Source organism: Penaeus monodon, chromosome 29 (assembly GCF_015228065.2).
Source record: "Penaeus monodon isolate SGIC_2016 chromosome 29, NSTDA_Pmon_1, whole genome shotgun sequence".
NCBI lineage: Eukaryota > Metazoa > Arthropoda > Malacostraca > Decapoda > Penaeidae > Penaeus > Penaeus monodon.
The window spans coordinates 37997880-37998505 of record NC_051414.1 but is presented as its reverse complement, the minus strand read 5'-3'; the positions used below and the strand labels follow the sequence as shown (position 1 = coordinate 37998505).

General features: G+C 41.1%; 1 pseudogene; it reads left to right on the top strand.

The window, feature by feature from the left end:
- LOC119591866 overlaps nt 1–626 on the top strand; it is a 40067-nt pseudogene that overhangs the window by 21146 nt on the left and 18295 nt on the right.

Below are 626 nucleotides of genomic sequence, written 5' to 3'. Positions count from 1 at the left end.
GCCTTTCCAGGAAAGTGTTGCCGGCGCTTGGGCCTGTTCTCTCGTCAGATTGATGAAGTGAATCCCCTTGCAGCTTATGAAGGTTTTTAATCTTTAGCCTAAGGTGCCTCAAGTTGGCCCACATGACATATGGATAAAGGTAATGTATCTCATTTAGTTTTGTCATACTGCACAGCTATATTTCCTTGCCAAGTCACTGTTGTAATGGATTTGGGTTTCCTAATGTATGATTTTTCCCCTGCACCAACATATGTAACAGAAAAGAAGCTTGTAATATCTGTATCTCCTTTATCTTCTTCCGGGCAGTTCATCGTGACGAATAGAAATTGCAAAATACGACAGTGATGCCCCAGGTGGCCATGTTTGCATGCATGTTTCATAGGACACTGCATATGACTGTTGAAATCCAGATTCCAAGATAAACCGCCACATTGGTGCCATTGCACACGTTTTCGTTGCTGTCGTTGGGTCTTGCCCCCATTCAAGGTAAGTAGATGGTTTATTGTTACTCTCTGATATTTGTCGGGGTTTTGTGGAAGGGGATTTTATTGCAATTATTGGGAAGAAAGGAAAAGTGATAAAAAGGCACTAATTTGCATTTTGGTCTGTTTAATTCTGTTATACTA